Below are 12051 nucleotides of genomic sequence, written 5' to 3' on the forward strand. Positions count from 1 at the left end.
CTGGTACAATGCTGAAAATGTCAGCTGTCTTCTATTTGAGTATGTTTTATAAACCCCACTGCAATTCTCTAGGTCTTAATGACCCATCAATACAAAACTTTAACTTCAGCTTGCAGCGAAATATAAGCGCTTCAGCTGACTTAGTTTTCACTATTCTGTTGAACCCAAAACTTTATGGCAGTATACTATTGAAATTTTGCTCAAATGTTGATGGTTCATGTTTAGATTACTTTTATTGGCAAGTAAAATGACACTTTTGAAGTATTGGTGGCAGCGCTGGCAAGGCTTTATTATGAGAAAGTGAAACAACAGGGAATTCTGTGTCTTTCCTTTCTTCTTTCTTCCATCTCTTGTGAACAGTCAGGCATTGTTGTTCTCCGATCAGCAAATTTTTTTTTCACTTTTATTAATAATAATAACAACACAAAATACATCTAACACCCTTGGTATTGGTGAGTGACAGCTGCGGCTGGTCCACCACTCCCCTGAGCCAAGCCCTGTCACATACACACATGCCCAGCATGTCAGCGTCCATCTGGGATCCTACCCTTCAAACTTCTGTCGCCCAGCTCCCTTCCGGCAGAAAGACCCAGGGACGAGAGTGTGAAGTCAGACCTCACAGGGGCAAGAAGAAAGCCGTCCAAAGCCAGCTGGTCTGGCTTTGAGGAAAGCAAGGGAGACAGAAAGCAAAAGAGAGAGAGAACGTGAGAGAGGAAGGCAGATAGAAAGAGAGACAGAGAACGAGAGACAGAGAACGAGAGAGAAACTTAAAGTAATGCAAGGGAAATTAAAGTAAGAGTGGCACACCTGAGAAAGATACCTGAGGAAGGCCTTAGCAGCAGGTTCTGTGAAGGTAATTGATCATCACATGAAACAGGTGAGATACACAGCCATTTACAGATGGGAGGGGCAATGGTGCAGATGCATTGTATACAAAATATTAACACATGACCTGGCTGCTTGTGATTGGTAAGTAATGGAATAATGCAAGCAGAAAAATCATTCAAATGAATGCATGGTAATATAGAAAAAGCTATTTAGAAAAGTATATATATATTGTGTGTGTGTGTGTGTGTGTGTGTGTGTGTGTATATATATATATATATCTTTGTCCATTTTTTACTTTCTATATTCTATATCTGTTTTCTTCATCATAATTATGCTTGAATTTGTAACTTTTTTTCCAGGATTGCACCACTTTCATTTTACTTGAATAAACCTGAAACTGTGAATAGAGGAAACCGATTTTTTAGGAAGATCTTTTAAAAGTCTTTCGCTTCTTTTTATTCAGTAAATATATAATAAATATATAATAATATGTCAGTGTTAGTTGTTTGCTGTCTATATCTGCACCACATTTTATTATATTAAGTAAATTTGAGCTCAGTTTTTTTAAATTGCTATAAATTAACTTTTGCATTTCATAATATTTTTTACTCTGCTTACTGGTCATTATCTACAGTATTTTCAGGTACAGCTGATTAAACACTAAATTGTCTGTAAGAAGAAAAAAATTTGTTTCTTTCTAGCTAATCTCTAGACCACAGGTGGCTGGGTGTTCAGTGTGGTTTGTTAGGGTTCTGGTGCCAATGGGTGTTTGCACAGGGGATCCAGAGTATGTGCCTAGCCCTGATGGGACTATTTTTATGTACAGCTCCAGCTTTACAAGGCTTCAAATAGAATGTGAAAAAATGAGAAGTCACAGAGGGCACATAATCAGGGATTTCTTCAATATCCATAGCCTTTTTCCAGGGATTACTTACTGCAGAATGAGTTTGCTGTGGATTCTATGGCTATATTTTCTATATTATTGTATTGTTATTTCATGTGGCACCTTGTCTTAAAAAAACGATAATGAAGTACTTTTACATTTTCAGGCATTGTTAGGAAGGATCAGCAAGGAAAATATGTTATTTTAACTTAACATTCTAAAATTCTGCTAAAATGTCAATAAATTATATTCTGCAAACTGTTTACTCGAAGTGCAAAAAAGTTAAAAGATGTTCTTAAGACTAAATATAATGTGTTGTGTGAATCCATGATGATGGCTTATAATTACATCCAAGATTTATGTCCAGGTGCAATTTGAAGCTCAAAGTGCTTAAAACACTGGATATTGAGGTCAATGTGTTTTAGTAATCACCTGCATTTGCCTGTATTGTTGCATAAGTTAAACTGAACTGAAGTTATGAAAGTAATGACACTCTTGCTGTATTTTAGTAATAAAATAGGCCTAATGTAGTGTTTCAATTAAAACTAACTGAATTTTGTAAATGTAAATCATTTATGAAGGCCTCTGAAAACTGATATATAAAAATATATGAAAACCCTTGTATAACTGTTTTGCATTGCTTAAACATGTTGTCATTCCTTTGAAGTCCTGTATGTCCCATTTCACATGTGGTAAAACGGTGGTAGTGCAAATTCCCTTTAAGTCCCAGCAAAAACAGCTCATGTTCAGTTCCACACCTCTTCCACAGATCCTACAACTACACGTGATACTGCCACATGCAACGTAAAACGCAACCAACCTCTTTTCTCTGATTGGTCACTGTCAAGCCGCTGAGGGATTCGATTGGATGAGAATCATGTCACTTCAAAAGCACTGACCCTATTGTTACTCTTGTTTTATAGAACTTACGTCAATCGTATTTAAGGTAGTGCCAGTCTATGGACAATGATAAATATTAAAATTGCTCTGGACATAACGGGCTTTTAGCAAGGAGCCACTAATCGTTGCTGTGGAGGATTTTACTCAACAGTGACGTCTTTGTTAACTTTTTGAGGGACAGTGCTTTAACTGTCACTTCCTCGATTCGATGACATGCACATATACTTGGCCATTCGGGTTGTTTCCTCGCTTTCTCAAACTGTTAAACACGGTGATGTCATGGTGTGGCGGTTAGGGAGCCGTTTCCTTTCTTTCTCGCCTCATGTCGCGCGCTCACTTGCTTTGCCGCCTTTTACCTTTGACAAAAACACAGTATCGGACTTCTTTCGTGTTGTTTTCATCATGTTTAACTCTCTATTGTTGAGTTTTTCATATTTGTTTTTAAACTGGAGATGAGACACGAGTAGAGTAGGAGGTGGAGGATGAGGAGGCGGCATTTTTTATGGCAAGCCCAAGTAACAATTATTCCTTTAGACCAAATATGGAATCTGTTTTAATTGTATTTGGCTAATTACTACGAAGTAATCCAATAGTGACTAGGGTTTCCCCCCCTACTAGCCACTTTCCTGAAAACGATTATCTTTTTCCAGTTAACTCTGTGGAGATATGTGGTTTAGATAATGACTGCATGCACTGGTGGTAGGCTACCTTATCCAGTTTTATTTGTAACTACTTTATGTACTAGTACGTCTTAGTCACTCCAGTATTTAAGCCTACTAGTATTCCAGTTTTCCCGATAGTAATTAAGTAGACATTAGTACCTATTTATTAGAGAATAATATGCATTCTGATCATTATAAAATTTCCAACTTTACTTATAAGATTCTAATCAATCAATGAAGTAATCTGTTTGAATAGTCATTACATAAACTATAAGTAAAATTACATCTTTAGGAACTAGTACTTGTAGCTTAGTTATTCTAATAGTTAGACCTACTAGTAGGGCTGTGCAAATAATCGAATGCTATTTGCATTTGCATCTTGTCAGTAAAGCCGGTTCTGTGATTAGTAGTAAATCTCCAGCATCGGCAATGCTTCAGCATTTACTACACAGAGCCGTAGTTCACTGACAAGCTACGCAATATCGCGTTCAACTTTACAGACGAGATGCGCATGAAAATCACATTTGATTATTTGCACAGCCCTACCTACTAGTATTCCAGTTTTCCTAGTAGCAATTAAATATACATTAGTACCTATTTATTAGACACTAATATGCATTGTGATAATTCTGATTTCTAACTTTACTAATAAGATTTTTTATATATAAAGTTGTCTGTTTGACTGGTCATTACATAAAATATAAATAAAAATGCAGTTGTGCATATTGAGATTGTAGTGACTAACCAGTGGAATTCATACTTGTGTCTTAAAAATAGGTAGCTTACAGTAGGCCTACTATCTAAATAAGTACTAGTAGAGCTATAGATTGCAGTAACCTGGTAGGCCTATAGTTTTTATTTAGGCATTATTAGACCTATCTATGACTAAAGGATAGTTACTAGTAAAATTGAAAAAGAACCTAGTCACTATTTCATATCTTCAAAAGAAAAAAAAAGTTACAGGAATGAGACGATAGACACTATTCAGTTTTAAAGAATATATGTTAATAGGGCTTGCCGTAGGAGGTTGACTCTGTCCAGTGTTCGTCATATTGGGGGAGGAGCTTATGTTGTGACAAGAGAGACTGCTGCTTCTTCTGAGTTTGTTAGCTCAGCTCCCGAAAATAGTAGCCGTGTGTCAATGTGACTGAAAATACGTTTATGTCACAGTGTATCCACGGGAGTCACTGATACACAGTATCTATATACAGCGAGGGGGACCGCGAAGAAAAAAGGTGAGTCGCAAAAATAGCAACAATGTTACACAGCAGCGGAGTCAGAGAGAGAGGAGGGAGTCGTGGAGTGAGACTGGATGAGCGCAAATTAAACGCGTTACAGTTCGTTTGAGAAGCTAAACATGTTTGTAATATGCGTATCTCAGTAGTCGGCAATACGTCTGGATGTGTTTGGTACGAGTCGCGAGCTCCAGACTGAAGGACAATCTTTTTCGTGCTCGTAATTCTCTAAAGAAGAGCTCGTGCGTTGTTTTGGGTTCAGTCCACTTTGACACTTGGCAAATATTACGCTCTAGCCTCGCATCATTATTTTCCGGGCGGTGTTCAACATTTTTGGAGGGGCGATTAAAAACGAGATATATTATTCAAGAAAGCCAGCATATAGTGAGATATTTACTGTAAAGTTCGAATTTGTGACTATATACTTTGCAAACCGTTAAGCTTTCGATTCTGAATATGCGGGTAGTGTCAGTGGTTGAAGAGGGTCACCTGCAGAGGTTCAGAACTTCAAAACAGGGCAAGATCAACTTCAGGACACGTGTGACATAATGTTTTCTTGCTTTCTTTTGTCTCCGAATGTGTGGACTGGCTAGTTGAAGTTTGCAAGACAGATATTTATTATTTATTGCATTTGATTTTGCTTTTTGGACGGAACATTTGTTTAAAATACCCAAACTATAAGAGACAACTGGATTTATTAATTTATTGTACTTCGGACACTGTAATTTGGGATTAGTAAATGTTTTACATTCTAAGACACATTAAAACACGCACAGTCAACAGGGTTAAAATGTAGGATATTACCTCCGAAGCCATCTAAAGCACTTTATGAATATTAGGGAAAGTTATTGATCTTCCATTATGCCTAACATTGAGAATGATTTTGAAATTTGGAAGTGTTTGCACAAAGTTTTCTCTCTGAAATCTAGATGGTGCTGGTCTCTTGCAGAGCTTTGGATAGTTGACACCAGTTACAGCACGAAGTGTTACATTGATGAAGCAATGTATTTATTGGAGTCTCTCATACAGTATGTTAGTGAATAAACTGAGACGTGAAGTGTAAACTGATGCCATCAATTATTTTATAATAGCGTCTTGCTACAAACTAGTAAGAGGTCTAACTATTGTGTGGTACATGATTGTGACTCATCTGCAAGGTCATTACTGCAGTAAAGTTATTCAATTAAATATATAAACCATAAAGTTTCATTTATGTTTAGTTTTGCCATTAACCAACAATGGGGTCATTCCCAGTTATTAGTTAAAAAGAACAATCTAGACTAATACTGTTTCACGTTATGAAATTTAAAACTGATTGTTATGCAAAAATTATTTGGTATCAACTTAATAAATGCTTGTTTAAAATATTAGCTTTATTATTTACTTTGCTTATGGACAGAGACAAATAATGTTAAATAAAAAATTTAAGTGCTTTAAATGCCTTTACCTTTATGTACAAAAAACATTCATTGTAAATCCTTTTGTGTGTGTGTGTGTTTGTGTGTGTGTGTACTTTCTGTAAGAGCTCTGCTGACTTTGACATGCACAGTGAAGGAACAGCCTAATCATCTACAGGCAGAGAGTGTAGTACTTGTAAGATTACACATGCCTCTGTTAATGGCCCTGCAGCCCGCCATTTAGTTATCTGTAAAATGCCTTAGACTCACCTTACGCAACATTACAAGATGATATCATATATGATATGATATGTTTTAGGCATGTCAATTATAAATATTTAACAATTCAAATATTTATCAATATTTTATATTGATAAAGATATTAAATTGATAAAACCAATACTAAAGTAAGTCACAATGTCTTGACCTGTTGTCCGAATGTCAAAGGCTCCATGGGGCTGTTTTCATAGGGTTGCTCATTGCTTGTGCCTGGCAAGCATTGTAATTACGAGCCACATGAGGCAGGCAATCAGGTCACGGTACATCATCATGAAAATGACCTCAGGAACAATGTTTGTCTGTCCCACTGATTGTTCGGAGCTTACAACCTGTAGTCAGGGCCCAGCACACCGTAGATTCATTGATTAGTTCAATATTTTAAGCTGCACAGAGAGATGGTATAATAGAATATGAAGTGCCAAAAAATAAGTGGGCCTAGTGCATGAGTGCTTATTTTGTGCTTGCTCGTTTTCTAAGTAAATAAGAAGTAGCGTTATATAATCAAAATCAAGCTTTAGATCCATTTTAACTACATTGTACTAATATTTAAATTAAGCACATGATACATTTGTACATTTATGTGTACATTAATTGTATGCTACCTATATTATGTACTTGTATATACCCGCATGTAATTACATCTGTAATTAATTTCTGTAATTATTCTATAAATATAAAATAATTACACTGTTGACTCTACCCCTTAACTCATCCTTAAACCTAACCATACCGTGAAACCTGTCCCTATCCTTACACATACTGCACTTCAATAGCAGCACAAACATTTCCCAGTACAACAATAAGTATACAATACTATGAATACAATAAGTATGTTGTACCCAAACAATTTTTTTTATGTAAGAACATAGTAGTTAAAGACAATTAATATAAAGTTGGACCCAAGTTTGATATAATATCATAAGGGAATATGAAGTATGTATTTGTGAAGGACAGGGATTTAATCTGCCTTGGTGTTAGAATTGGTGCTTTTTGATTATTTGATCTCTATGCACTCTGACTGAAATATTACTTCATTAACTGTGCTTACAGCACACACTGAATTTGTTTTGTTGCAAACCACATTAAAATATGTTTTAATTACATTTGTTTTGCTGCCCTCGTTTTCATCTGAGGTACATTGTAAAGAATTATTATCCCAATCAAGTGTATAATGCCATCACACTTTTTCCATCTGGCTTTCTGTGCGAATTCATTATAGTTTAATAAGCCCAAACTAAACATGGGTGCAAAGTCAGCACTGAAAACATCACACTGAAACTCAATAGCTTTCTGTTTACAATGAATTAGTCAGCGAAGGAATTCTTTTAATATTCTGAATGCTGTTCACCCAACATGGCCCTCTTCAAATCCGATAAAGCACAACATCACACTTGAAATTGGTGTCCTCCTGTGCTCTGTTAATAAAGCATCTTTTGTTTATTATGTATTGTTTCTTTATCACTAGATACTGACAACATCAGTGGTATTTTTTTTAGATGACGCTGCAATTTATGATATGTGGTTTTTTGTTTTTCATACATTAATTTAATTTAAATCACTCCTCTTTTCGACCCCAGTCACTGCTAATGTAGTTGAATAAAGTTTATGCAGTCGGTATCTATTAAGTTTTCCAGGTTAGACACAGCAGCCTTAATCGTCAATCTAACTGACATGTGACTTCTTGCATCTTCCAGCTTGAGATCTGAGTGCACTTTGGCTATAGAATTTTTCTCAGGCCTGCTTCATAATATTTCTCCCATAGGCTTGAAGTAGACTGTAGTTTACACTTCATCAGGTATAACGCAACAGATTTATAGCATATGCTATACGATGCACTTGTACCGCACTGTCAGTTTGCATCGTCTCATGGGCATCTGTCCATGCCTGTGCCGTTCTTGTGAAATAAAGTCAGCTGTGGTGAAGTCGAGCTCCAGAGGTGGTGATTGGTGTTGCGCAGGGTGGGGGTTAGAGCATCTCCCACTGTGCTGTTCATAGCACTCCAATTTCACAGCCTGCTCTCAGCTCCTTCCAGGAGAGAGTGAATAGAGAGAGTCTGGAGTGTGTGGGCGAGTCTGATCTGCAATTAACGCTGGTTGTCAGAAAGAGAAGGCTGGCGTTTACACCATGCTTCTGAATCACTGAGCGAAACACTTTTCCTCTCTTCCCTTCCCCCTCAAACAGGGTATTTTACCCGAGGAGGAGAAAGCATCAGGAAGCTCCAAGTAGAGAGATGCATTGAAAGCAAAGGAAGAAAGAACGTAAAGAAGACTTGAGCTGGATATTTTGGGTCCAGGACTGAGGATTGTGCTGCTTCGTTTGTTAGGGTAAGCCCATCTCTTCTTCTCTTCCTGTCAAACAATGTTGCATCTGTTTTAATTATACAGAGGCTCACTTTTTTTGTATTAAATTTAATAAAGTAAACATGATACAGTGCCTTATGGTCAGTTGACTTCTAATGTTGAGTTCCTGCCGTAGTACTCTACATGCACGATATGATTTATATGGTGAAACTGTTGAAAACAAGTTGTTTGGCTTGTTCCAAATAGGAGTTACACTGTCCATGCTGAAGCTGTAGTGTTTAATTTGACGTTAGCTGAATTTAAAGTGAAACACCCTGTTCTTAAGTGTCATATTTGAGTCAGCTGCAGCTGGCAAAGGATGCATTGTTCGGTCTCAAAGTTAGCCACAAATGTTAGTTAACAATTGGAGGCAGGACCTTTTCAAAACAAGGGTACTGGTATGTAATTTTGTTAGTCTGTACGTTTTCTTGAAATTAGATGTATTCATTTATTAATTATCACTGCTGATGATGTGAAGAAATCTATTATGTAGAGACCCAGATTGTGCAATTCTGTAAAATCTGTATGTTTCATCTGCATCAATTATCTGTAAGTTAATTGAGCTTAAGGATCTTAAGTGAAATGTTTGATGCTAGTTTGTTGTCATCCATTTGCAATATAAACCAAAACAAGTAACAACAAAACCACTCAATGATACATTTAATGACACATTTGTGCAATCTTTACTGAAAACAGGCCGTTTTCAGGGGACGTCATTGACTCTGCATTTGATGCATCATGCTCATTACTTGTTTGAATGCTCTTGTCGCAGGCCTATTCTTTTTCCCTGAGTGTGAAGACACTTTAGCAGTTCTGTTCTAAATATTTTTCAGATCAGCCCAATGGAATGTGCCATACTTTTGCACCATGTCCATTAAATCACGCTCGGTTTTCTTTTTGTGCAACGGCTCTCTTTCACGCTTGCTCAGAGCAGCGTGATTCATTGTTTATTGAAACTCTATCATTGAGCTGGAGATTCCAGCATTCTCCCGTGAGACCTGGAGGCAGGATGCAGAATCTTGAGCCCAGCAGATAATGTTTGAGCCATAGTTTGCTTGTGTGGGCAATGCAGACCTTTTTCCCTCCTCTGGGAACATCTCGAAGGATTTTTTTTAATTCGATAAAAGGCATATAAATGGGCTGCTTTTATCACCATAAAGGTCAGAGTTATGAATATGCATCCACATGCATATATTCAGTTGATTTTAGTCTGCGCTGACTTCCCTCTCTATTATCTGTGGTTTTTGGATCGACTCTCTAACCCAGCGGAATGTACGATGTCCCAGCGGGGTCACCCCATAAGTAGCAGCTCCAAAACCAGAAACCTCTGGCTGCCTCCTGTCCCACCACCACGCCACATTGCCGCACTTTTGATTCTAAATAAGTTACCAAAGGATATGAGGAACGTGTTAGGCAAACAGAAAAAACATAATTTAAGATGTATATCAAAATATTAGCTCCTCATTTACCTTGCATGCACACACAACTGCATCTGTTGCAAGCCGTAAATAGGTTTCCACTGCTCTTGCCAAATAAAACCATCTATCAGGTTCTTAGGCTCCTCAGTTTTAGCTTTATTAGGCAGCTTCTTAATATGTAGTGATGATGATTTCCAAACCATTGGCCTGGGGGTTAGCATCCAAGTTGGCATAGGCCTCCTCACCACATGAAAATACAGCTCACTTTTTGACATGTGGATAAGATTTCAGAGTTAATTTTCGTTAAATCATATTTAAAGTGCATAGCCAGTGTTGCAGAATGACTGGGGCAAAAAAGCATGCACACAATTATAATTAAATAAGAGCATGTGAGAGGGACTTACAACTGAGAATTATCTGGCTAGACACACGTCAGCTGAATGTATTCATGTTTCTCTATTTGTCACTACCTAGAAAAGCCGCTGGGTCTGTCTGGGTCATCAAAAACAAATTTAGTCAAGAATGCTGGGATAAGTTGTCAGTGTTACCCAACCAAAACGTTTATAAACACAAACTTTCTACCATCTTTGTAGATTCAAATATGTTGTGAATGTGCAAGAACTTTATTCAGCTTATCGACAATCTCCATTTAACGTCTGACATTCATTAAAGGCTATTAAACATTAATGACCATCAGAAGTTTAATTGAGACTCTGTAGTCTCAGAGTGCCATAGACACACTGTATCTAATTTCTATTTAAACAATATTGAGATCATTTTTAATATTGTGAGCATTTCAAAGTTTCTAGGGAACATTGTATTGTTAGGTTCAGTTTGTAATTTTGTACTGGCATTGGCCAAGCAATTGACCAATTTGGTATTTCCATGCATAAAGACGCAGCATTACAAACCCATTGGTTTCTGACCATACATGTTTGATGTAACAGCATGTTTAATACCAGATCTACCTCTTTAGCACAGCACGATGGGAAAGCTACACCTGCATTGTCTAAAGTAACAGCTAGCGTTGACCTTTCGACTGCTCTGCCCTTGGCTGTGACCTCTGGTGGTAAGCCACCTATATGGTCCACTCAGCACATGTGTTGCTGAGCAGTGCAGAACGGCTTAAGGATTGACAGCCTCTTTCCTGTCTCCTTCGCCCTTCCCGAAGATGCGGTCATGCTTGACGAACTGGCTTCAGGTGTCTCTTTCGCTCTAGGCCGTGGCTGGTCCTCGGCATCACGTGTGCGAGGCTGGAGCCAGAGCAGCAGCCCAAAGCTGCTAATCCTCTTTCCCTACTGATCCTCTTCCTCTCTGCCTCCTCACCCTCTCAGGGTTAAGAGGGCAGCTTAGGGAGGAGTCCCATGTTACTCAACACCAGGCCAAAACAAAACAAAACCTTCAAGTGCTGAACATTAATCCATGCAGTCCATGGAGGGTAATTTAACGTAGATTATCTCATTTTGCGGGTCAGCGATTAGCCTTGACACAAGCTTCATTATGAACTCCTATGAGTGCTAGTTTATCTTGAAGTGCCACTGTGATGAGGATTATGTCTTTTATCTGTTGTTGTACTTGTCATCAGAGTGCCTCTTTATCATTCTGGGACCCAGCAAAACATAAAAAAAAAAAAAAATGTATTATTTATTTATTTTAGTGTTGTGTTGTAGAAATATGAGGTTTACAGTAAACTAAAGACATGCATAATTTTACAAAATATTTATATTTCAAATAAATGCTGTTCTTTTAAACTTTCAAAAAAGAATCCTGAAGAAATATTAAAGAATGCTGAAAAAAAATATCATAGTACTGTATTCACAAAAATAAAGAAATGTTTATTGAACACCCAATCACATATCAGCATATTAGAATGATTTCTGAAGGAACATGTGACACCGAAGAATGGAGTAATGGCTGCTGAAAATTCAGCTTTGCCATCACATGAAAAAAGTATATTTCAAAATATATTAAAATGTAACATTATTTTAAATTGCACTAATATTTCACAATACTGTATTTCTGATTAAATAATCGCAGCCTTTGTGAGCATAAGATACTTTGTTCATGTGTGTATATATATATATATATATATATATATATACACACACAC

At 37.2% G+C, this 12051-nt stretch overlaps 1 protein-coding gene across 15 annotated transcripts in view; it reads left to right on the forward strand.

Moving 5' to 3' along the window:
- Window positions 1-554: 554 nt before the first annotated feature.
- The window catches only part of LOC107715212 (myocyte-specific enhancer factor 2A-like), a 99181-nt gene continuing 87684 nt past the window's right edge, over window positions 555-12051 (forward strand). For 12 of the 15 annotated variants that reach the window (XM_016521276.1, XM_016521281.1, XM_016521283.1 and 9 more), the window contains exons 1-2: window positions 4326-4508; window positions 8366-8508. The gene's annotated coding sequence lies outside the window, so the exon portion shown is untranslated. Of the gene's footprint in view, window positions 878-4325; window positions 4509-8365; window positions 8509-12051 lie in introns of those variants that run through there. The other 3 variants (XM_016521277.1, XM_016521279.1, XM_016521280.1) reach the window with 3 other exon arrangements.

The sequence above is a fragment of the Sinocyclocheilus rhinocerous genome, unplaced genomic scaffold (assembly GCF_001515625.1).
Source record: "Sinocyclocheilus rhinocerous isolate Xijiao unplaced genomic scaffold, SAMN03320098_v1.1 scaffold659, whole genome shotgun sequence".
Classification (NCBI taxonomy): Eukaryota; Metazoa; Chordata; class Actinopteri; order Cypriniformes; family Cyprinidae; genus Sinocyclocheilus; species Sinocyclocheilus rhinocerous.